The sequence below is a fragment of the Pelodiscus sinensis genome, chromosome 1 (genome assembly GCF_052426305.1).
Source record: "Pelodiscus sinensis isolate ZL-2025 chromosome 1, ASM5242630v1, whole genome shotgun sequence".
Lineage (NCBI taxonomy): Eukaryota > Metazoa > Chordata > Testudines > Trionychidae > Pelodiscus > Pelodiscus sinensis.
The window spans coordinates 218,164,317-218,174,255 of NC_143052.1; positions in this window are offsets into that span (position 1 = coordinate 218,164,317).

Genomic DNA, 9,939 nt, shown 5'->3' on the forward strand with positions numbered 1-9,939 from the left:
CGCAGTCATGATTTTATAGACCTCTATCATATCCCCCCTTAATCTCCTCTTTTCTAAACTGAAAAGTCCCACTCAGTCTTTTAAATCTCTCTTCATATGGGACCTGTTCCAAATCTCTAATAATTTTGTTGCCCTTCTCTGAACCTTTTCCAGTACCAATATATCTTTTTTGAGATGAGGTGACCACCTCTACACGCAGTATTCAAGATGTGGGGTACCATGGTTTTATACAGAGGCAATAAGATATTCTCTGTTTTATTATTATTTAATGATTCCTAACATTCTATTGGCTTTTTTGACTGCCGTGGCACACTGAGTGGATGTTTTCAGAGAACTGTTCACAAGGGCTCCAAGATCTCTCTCTTGAGTAGTTATAACTAAATTAATTCCCATCATATTGTGGAGAGACAAGAGAGACAATAGAGACAAAGAATGTGGAACAAATGTGAATTGACTTGCCCAAGGTGACAGGCCAGTGGCAGAGCCAGGAATAAAACCTAAGTCTCCTGAGTACCAATGCAATATGTTATCCAATCGGGTACAGTGGTAGTGGAGGTTTGCAGAGGCTTAGAGCAGGGGGTTGGACTAGATGACCTCCTGAGGTCTCTTCCACTTCTAATCTTCTATGAATCTATGATTCTCTACTGCTAGTGTTGGCTGTGCTGACTAAAGAGGTGGGCTCCTGTCCAGTACCCAAGGCAGAATAGAGAGAGTGTTGACTGCTTGTCAGGCTCCCAGCTCTGAAGCTCCCACCATTGGCAGTGGCAGCAGCAAAGTATGGGTCACATACTGAATATAAAAGAACACCTAGAGGCATAGAAATAACAACAACCATGGAGGAGGGAGCATGGTGGGAGAGTGAGGAGGAGTAGTATGCATGAGGAAAGGAAATGGGAAGGAGTTGAATACATATGGTAGAGGGAATCATAAACAGGGAGAACTTGCATAGGTGTGGGAGATCACAGAGGGGCATGCGGGGCTTAGAGGAAAGCATCATAGAATGGGCACATTACTGGGGAGGGGCATCAGAGTACGAAGGGGGAGCATGCATGGGGAGAGGGAATCACCATGGGGAAAGCAGGAAACATGCCTGGGGAGAGAGGATGCATAGGGGAAGGGGATCATAGAGAGGGAAACTGGGGCATAGTTAGGGGAATGGTGGTTGCAAACAAGGGGCAGAGAGTCCAGAACAGAGGGAGTGTGGGTAGTGGAGAGGTCCTAGATGGCTTGCCCCATGGTAAGCACCATTCCAGGAGGGGACTGGCACGCACTGGTGCAGTAACAGGCAGCATGGGCTGAGGCACCACACCCTGTGGATGTGGTACAGAGACAGGAGCCTTGGCTGAGTTGGAAGTGCAGGGGAGACTACGGTTGTGACTGGGCCAATGGATGCTATGAGGGATTTGGTGCGGCTGCCAATGGCTATTCAAGGGCTGCTAGTGGCAACCTTGTCATGCGCTGTGCTGTGCTGTGAGGCTGACTTCTAGCTGCAGATCCAGAGTCCAGGGCAGCTCCAGGGCCCTTTCCTCAAAGAATAAGTGAGAGGTCAGAGTCCTCATGATCCTCCTGATCCCTGTCTGGGGCAGGGGAGTCTCAGTTATCCCATATGTGTGCCCACAGGTTGTATGGCACCCCCAATTTTCTCTCTAGCCCACCTCACTTCCCCACAGAGAAGATGTTGATGCCACCTTGTATCCAGTGGCCTATTCCACCTCTCATTTAATATAATTATGTAGCACCAGTGTATTATATATTCATAGGTGCTGGTGCTTGATATGTGGGAAATGCTACGTATACATATGTATAGTTCTTCAGAATTGAATCCGGGTTGCTGTACCAATTCCCTGACTACCATTTTGTGTCCAAAAATAAAAAAAACTCCCTAAAACCCAGGCTTCTACTCCTTGAATGAAGGAGAAACGCCACCAGCTTTTGCAGTATTAAGTTTTATATCATCTGTTTATCATCTACAAGAAGGTAACACAATCACACACACACGATCCAGTTGGGCATTCCATCAAGGAGAGCCATATGTTACAGAAATTTGCTTTCATAATTTTTAAATAAATGTTTAATGTCAACAGATGTGATTCTTGGCAAGTAGTGTAACACATATCCCCTTGATACCTTGTTTACTTGCTGAATACTTGTTTTTTCTTTTATGTTTTCCTGTCCATTTACTGAGAATTTGTTTAAGGTACTATACATATTTAGATTGCATTTACAGAGTGCTCTAAATGATCTTTTTCTCACTTTGCAAAGAAGTAAAATAAATTAATTGCAGAGCTCATTTATGTTAAAGAAAATTTTTGGAATAAATAGTCCATACTTTAGCTTGCATGGAAACAAACAGGCAGAGGATACACTGTTGACATAATGTTATAGGAAAATCCGTGGGGCAAAGTTAATGAGGTCTCTGACATTTACTTGCCATCACTAGTTTAATTTTTGTTTTTTTGGACTGGGACAGTTCTGCACCCTAAACATATAAGCCTGGATTTTCAAATCTGCATGTGCAAATTTAGGGATGTGTACCCAAATATAGATATGTATTTTTGCAAATTCTGAGTTGTGCATGTAAATAAGGTACATAGAAAAGTGCTACCTAATGTTTCTATATATGAGTTTCTAAATTTGACCCATATATAGTAATTGGAGGAAGAGATCACCTAGATAGAATGGATTATAATTAGCTTGTTAATGAAAGATCTTGTATAGTAAGTTAAAAATACCTAACTGAAGGATACAAACAATGCAATCATGCATTTTGTTTGGGCTGTGTCCGGCATTTTGATTTACATATTTTGACTGAAAAAATTAAACATATATATAAAGTCAAGCAATAAAGAATCATAAATAAGGAAGTCAATTAATCACAGTTAACATGTGATTAAAAATTAATGACAATTAATCACACTGTTAAGTAATAGAAAATCAATTGAAATTTATTTGTTGATGTTTTCCTAAATTTTCAAATATATTGATTTCAATTACAGCACAGAATACAAAGTCTAAAGTGTCCACTTCATATTGTCATTTATCACAAATATTTGCACTGTAAAAATGCTAAAGAACAGATAGCATTTTTCAATTCACCTCATACAAGTACTGTAGTGCAATCACTTTATCATGAAAGTATAACTTACTAATGCAGATTTTTTTTGTTACATAACTGTACTAAAAAACAAAACAAAGTAAAACTTTAGTGCCTACAAATCTACTCAAGCCTACTTCTTATTCAGCCAATTGTTAATACAAATAAGACTGTTTACATTTATGGGAGATAATGCTGCCTGCTTCTTATTTATAATGTTGGCTGAAAGCTAGTGCACTTCCAGCTCCACTCCTAGCAGCAGTGTGAGATAGCAGGAGGAGCTGGTCTGTGAGTGGAGCCAGTTTAAAAACAAGCTCCTCACACAGACTGGCTGCCTGCTGCCTCGCACTGCTGCCTCTGATACAGAGGCAGCAGCATGGGGTGGCAGCAGCCCCTGTCTGTGTGGCGGTCCGAGCTCCCCACAGACAGAGGCTGCTCCACAAGATGTGGAGCAGCCTCTGTCCACGGGGTGCTTTTAAGCTGACTTCCCATAGTGCCAGCTCTTGCTCCCCACCCTTGCTGTCTCTGATACAGACAACAAGGGAAAGGGGAAAATGCAAGTAGGTGAGAAGATTAACCAATAAGCTCAGGCATATCAATTAACTGTATAGTTAACTACATGTTGACATCCCTAAAAGGGACATGTGAATCTTTAGCACAGGGGCAGGGAAGCTCAGGCCCGGTGGCCAGATGTAGCTCCTGGCTTGCCTGGATCCAAGGCTCAGCATTGGGGAGCTCGTGCTGGCGCTCCAGTCCCCCTGCCACCCACCCGCAGGACCGGAGCACACAAAATCTATTAGCCTGGGCCCCACTAGGCTCTGGTGTGCAAGGGGAATGTAGGGAGTGTCTTCCTCCCTCTCAGGCAGGAGCCTCTCACTTTGCTTCTCACTTGTGTGAGGCCCCCAACTGATTTTTCTGTGGGTCAGTGGCCCACAATCCAAAAAAGTTTCTCCACCCCTGCTTTCTCACATCTGGCATATACATACCTGTGTAATGTCAACTACAACAGTGCCATGTGAGCACGTATTCTCACTTTCAGATGACATTGTAAGCCGGAAGCAGACAGCATTATCCCTGGCAAATCGTAACTAAACTTTTTTGTCTGAGTGATTGGCTGAACAAGCAGTAGAACTGGGTGGATGCGTAGGATCTAAAATGTTAAATTGTTTTATTTTTGAATGCAGTTGTTTTGTATATATAGTTCTACATTTTTAAGTTAAACTTTTATGATAAAGAGATTGCATCACAGTACTTGTAGCTGAATTGAGAGATACTATTTCCATTGTTTTTTACAGTGCAAGTCTTTGTAATAAAAAATTTATATAAAGTAGCACTGTACATTTTGTGTTCAGTGTTGTAACTCAGATCAATATATTTGAAAATGTGGAAAATATACACAAATATTTAAATAGATGGTATTCTATTATTGCTTAACAGTGTGATTAATTGTGCTATTAATCGTGATTATTTTTTTAATCTCTTGACAGCCCCAATCATAAATGATTTATGGCAGCAGTGAAAAGGTATGTACTAGCAGTATAATGCCAGAAAGAGTAGAAAGAAGTTGTATGCAGTGTTGTAATAGCCATGTTAGTCCCAGGAGGATATTAGAGAGACAAGGTAGGACTATCTTTTATTGGATCAACTTCTACTGGAGAGAGAAAGGAGCTTTTGAGTTTACACAGAACCCTTCTTCAGGTCTGGGAAACAGACTCAGGGTATGTCTACACTACCCTCCTAGTTCAAACTAGGAGGGTAATGTATGCATACCGCACTTGCTAATGAAGCCCGGGATTTGAATTTCCCGGGCTTCATTAGCATAAGCGGGGAGCCGCCATTTTTAAATCCCCGCTGCTTCGAACCCCGTGCAGCACGGCTACACGGGGCTCGAACTAGGTAGTTCGGACTAGGGTGCCTATTCCGAACTACCGGTACACCTCGTTTCACGAGGAGTAACGGTAGTTCGGAATAGGAACCTAGTCCAAACTACCTAGTTCGAGCCCCGTGTAGCCGCGCTGCACGGGGTTCGAAGCAGCGGAGATTTAAAAATGGCGGCTCCCCGCTTATGCTAATGAAGCCCGGGAAATTCAAATCCCGGGCTTCATTAGCAAGTGCGGTATGCATACATTACCCCGCTAGTTCGAACTAGCGGGGTAGTGTAGACATACCCTCAGAGAGTTACAGCTGCCAGAAGATATCATTCTTATCAATGGATTCAGTTGTAATTTCAAATACAAAATGGCAAGAGGGAAGAAGAGTGTCTCCTGGGTTGATGTTTTTTTGGTTTTTTGGTTGACAGAAAATGAAAGCTGTCACTGAAGGTGAAAGGTGCCATTGCTGGATTGGTTGTATCTTGTACTAATGAAGTGAGAAGCAGAGTTTTACTAGAGCTGCGCCACTAACCAGTTTAGAGATATTGCATCTTGGATTGTGGGAAAGCCATGAACACAGGCAGGTTTGTATAATTTTTGGTGGTGTCTATAGCGGGTCCATGTCCTACCCCCCCCCCCCCACATACGTGGCTTGTAAAGCTGTGGGGGGGGGGTGAGGTCTCTGGTTCTGAGGTGGGGTTAGGGATGAGGGGTTTGGAGGGTTCCAGGGGTGGGGCAGCAGGTTGGGATGCAGGGGTGCAAACTCTAGAGTGCAGATGAGGAGTTTGGGGGGGTAGGTGGGGCTCAGGGCTGGGGCAGAGGGTTGGGGTGCAGGCTACAGAGTGTGGCTGAGTGGTTTAGGGTGTGGGAAGGGCTCAGGGCTGGGGTTGAGGGCTAGGGTGCAGACTCTAGGGTACGAGTGAGTGGTTTGAGGTGAGGGAGGGATTGCTGATAGTGTCCCCATTCTCCCCTTCTCTTCTCCTCCCTCTCTCCCTCCCCCTATGGCACCATACATATTCACCCAAGCCTCAGGCAGGAAGGGCTTCTCTTGGAGTTCCCTGGGGGTGGGAGAAAATGCATATTACCGCCTCTCCTCCTCCCTCCTCAGACACAGCAGTCAGCTTGCTGCCAGGCTGCAGTGCAGCCGCCAGCAAGGGAGGGTACTCTGAGCAGAGCTGCTTGCTGGTCTCTCACATCAGGCAGCTGGCAGGGATGCTCAGGGAAGGTGTGCAGGGGCTGGCAGGCAGGGCTAGGGGAGAGACCCAGCTCTGACATTGGAGCTGGGCTCCCAGGGCCCTCACATTGGTGGAGCCTGGGCACGATGGGTCCAGACAACTCGCTCCCTGTGGCCATGAAGTACAGAAGAGATTTTGCTGCTATTTGCTAAACATTTTAAACCTCAAATTATTTAAAACAAAATCTGTGGAAAATTCCCCCTCAAACTCTCTTTCATAATGGTTGCTTTAGGAGAAGACTGGAAGTAGCCTTTGTCTATCCTTCCTGCTCCCTGCTTCTGCAATCCTAGTAGAGTTACTCCTGCACAACAGCTCCAAAATATTTCATTCTGTTGGGAAAGGCCTATTGACAGTCATTTCCTACAAATTCCCTAGACACTTATAGACAAGATATATGACTCTGAACTTTTTAAAATCCTGTGCTCTACTGCACAGATAATGATAGCAGCTGTTTTTCATGGAATTAAATCCAAGAAATTGCATCCTCCCTGAACACGCTAAGGCCTGGTCTACACTAGGACTTTAGTCCAAAATTAGCGTCCCAAGGCTGATTCCCTAAGCGATGCATTCACACTACCAAGCCCATCATTCTGGAATCGGGGGCTGTGGAATTCAAACTCTGTAGTCCTGCTTTTCACAAGGAGTAATGTTATTCCCAAACTTGTAAGTCCAAAATAACGTTAGTGTAGACCAGTGGTTCCCAGCCTGTGCTCCACAGACCCTTTGGGGTCGACAGCGGTACTGTAGGGGGTCTGTTCGGAGCCTCTCTGGGGCTATGGCTACACTATGGGGCTTTATCAGAAAAAGGTATGCAAATTGCACTCTGCAATTTGCGTACCTTTTTCCAATAGTTTTTTTGGAAGAGGCTTTTCCAAAATTTGGACCATCTACACTGGGCCAAATTTCAGAAAAAAATGCTCTTTCGAAAGAGCCCTTCTTCCTCATGGGAGGAGGAAGACAGGACTTCTGAAAGAGCACATCTGCTCTTCTACAACAGAAAACCAGCGGAAAAGCAGACGCATTCTCTGAACGTGGCAGAGTTTTGCCGGGATACCTTCAGTATCCTAGAAAAACCCCATAGTCTAGACATAGCTTGAGGGACATCTCTTGGGAAGAAGTGTGGGCTGAGGGACGTGCAGGGTGCAGGCACAGCTATATAATTGGGAACCGCTTGTATAGATGCTCCAGTGCTGCTAATTCAAACCAATTGGCCTGTGGGAGGCCTCCTACAGCTCTCCAGAGTGCTTCCTGGAGCACTGAGTTCAAGGCAGGCTCCATTAATGTGGACACGCTACCTTGGACTACATTTGATTCTTCCCCATAGTGAGGACACGGAACTCTGAGTTTGTAAAATCAGGTGCCCAGAAGTCGAACTTAGAAAATTGGAAATAATCACTTAGTGTAGACATGGCCTAAGAGGTGTTGACTGATGATCACTTCCTAGAAAACCTATATCAGGAGATGGAAAGTTAAAATCTGGTCTGTTACCAGTCTAAGTCTGTAATATCACCAATTAATCCAATGGAGTTACTCCAAGTTTTTATCAATATAACTGAGAGCAGAATTTAAATCTGTAACATTAACAGGAATGCTCAAAGAACAAAGTTATGATGAAGGATCTAGAAGTACTGCACCCTTTCTGAAATATCACATGAAAGACAAAACCATAACATGGCATTCTTAAAAATTCTGCCTATCTGAGACAGAGTGCAAATTCTCGTTGATGTACTCCCATGCAGCCACTCTGAGGCCTGGTCTATATTTGACCAGGAAGGTCAGCTTAAGATACGCAACTCCAGCTACACAAATTGTGTAGTTGGAGTCAGCTTACCTTAAGCCGAGCCTTGGCAGTGTCCACACTGTGTGAGGCTAGATAGTGTTTAGGTATTTTATATCGTGTTTATAGTTTTATAGTTTTCTTTTTTCTAGTGTCCTTTGAAAAGCCATTGAAGCTGTTCATAACAGCAAAGATCATAGGGAAAAAAACATATCCTTCCTTGTAGTGACGGTGCAAAGATGACTGCAAGTAATACTAGCTGTGTCATGCGTCCTGACTCCTAAAACATCTTGACCTCATTAAACAGGGTCAGAGCAGCTGGAAGAGATATGCTGTGTACACATCTTACTTATACCACAATGTGACATTGTGTGTACTTTGAAGTGCTTTCTGCAGACTGCACCATGCATGCAGTTGAGCCAGAATCCAGACTATGTCTCCAAGCTGGTATATCATAACAAGTGCTGTGAAATGGTGACAGGTGTATAACCCAACCCCATTTCTAGAGCACTGTTAGGCAGTTATCTTACCTTACTGGTATGCTAGTGGACAACCGCACTCCTTACAATCTTTTTCCTCCCTGTTGTACACATGCAACTTAGGTCACTCTCACCCAGTATGTGCTTTAAATATTAATGAATATTACAAATTTCTATAGGAAAATAATTTGCTGGATAAGACAGTAGTTTACTGGTTACAATTAATTGTATAGTTTACAAGGCGATTTGAAAAAAAAATCAATTAAGAAGTTGGCTTATTTTTCTCCTACATTTGTGTAAGTTATTTCCATGTTTTTTCCTAGCAGGGAGGCTTATTTGTTGTTTTCTAGGTAGAAACTGAAACAGGGAGTGCAAAATCATGCATGAAAGGCATCTGGATATTTCTCACTCAGCCAACAATTCAGTTGTTTACACTACATGGGTGGTGTTACAGTTCTCCTGAAAGCAGGTTTGCAATGAAGATAGAATCCTTCAAGAACTCATAGGCACAGACAGTATTCAGAAGCAGTTAATCAATCTGCATAGGAGTGTACTTATGCCTCTATTCTTAATGATTTGCATCGAGAAATCACATCACTGAACTACAGCCACCTTTGAGATGGACAATAGCAGATACTATTCAACAAACAGAGATGAGGGAATTTTTGCCTCCTGCTCTTACAAAATATTCTATATTGACTCTGTGTAAACTGACTTTGATCACATGCTTCCTTCAGAGGACCCTAGCCTACAAATGGGATTAGGAATCCCTCCTAGTTTTTAAAGTGACAGTATCTTTACACAAACTTTCAATACATCGCATCTGCTAGTATAGTTTATTACTGTTGTAATAGTTTATTACTGTGTCAGAGACAGGTGATTAGGATTGTATATCTTGGAATCAACTCAGAAACATAACATCCTTTCTTCCACTGTGCAAATATCACCCCCTATTTGTGAAATCCCACACCTTCTTAGTAGTAGGACTCCCATATAAATAGTTCAGGAATACAAAACATTTGTAGGCTATCCTGCCTATAGTGTTAATGACATGCTTTATGCCAGAGGTTGGGAAACCTTTTTTAGGTCAGGGGCCGCTGACCCACAGAAAAATCAGTAGGGGGCTGAAACAGTCTCTGAAACAGAACAGGTTTCATCGTGTCCTCATCATCACAATGCAGCTTGCTCTTTGCTTGTATTGTTACTTACTACTCTCCCCACTACATATTTTCCCACAGTTATTTTTTTCAAATTAGCTTATCTCAAGTTCAGAGGTACAGAATAGCACAAGAGACAACTCCTGTTTTTCATGGGCAGATTTTAAACTGGACGACTGGAAACTCAAGAGAGGAACTAAAAAGCTATGGAAAGAAATGAAAAATGACCAGAAGAAAAGGCATCTTGGAGATATTTGCTCCCTAACCCAATGTCATATTCAATTCTTTCTGAAGAGGTACCTGGTATTGTACTTTCTATTTAGAGT